This window comes from Triticum aestivum, chromosome 3B (genome assembly GCF_018294505.1).
Source record: "Triticum aestivum cultivar Chinese Spring chromosome 3B, IWGSC CS RefSeq v2.1, whole genome shotgun sequence".
In the NCBI taxonomy this organism is placed as follows: Eukaryota; Viridiplantae; Streptophyta; class Magnoliopsida; order Poales; family Poaceae; genus Triticum; species Triticum aestivum.
The window spans coordinates 356,119,886-356,120,356 of NC_057801.1; positions in this window are offsets into that span (position 1 = coordinate 356,119,886).

Genomic DNA, 471 nt, shown 5'->3' on the forward strand with positions numbered 1-471 from the left:
GACTTGAACTCGGGTGGGCTGGCAGCAACCTCAGCTGCTTAGCCAACAGGTCGACACCCCATCCTCTGCCAACGTTGGAGTAAAAAGTAGATTTCGTTTCCAAGTAAAGGCATCATGTGGTAATCTTGTGCAGATTTGAGAAATAAATATAGCAGTGTAGTTCTTGGAAAGATTCCTAATCGTTGAAGGCAAAGAAAGGAAAGGGCAGATCTGTTGGGATCTGGGACGTGATCCTTCCCACGTGTGTTGTTTGACTTTGGAAAGAATCAGAATAAAAAGAGACCGGACGATCTAAAGGATTGTTGCCTTGTTGGGATTGATTTTCTTTTTTGGAAACTGTGAGGAGTACTAATACTACCAGATTCGGTTTTGGCAAGCTCTCATCCGCCAAGACTTAATTGGTAGAGTTCGGAAGGAAATAACGTGAGATATTGGAAAGAAAGGAGGTAAAAGGAAAGAGATTTAAAAGGA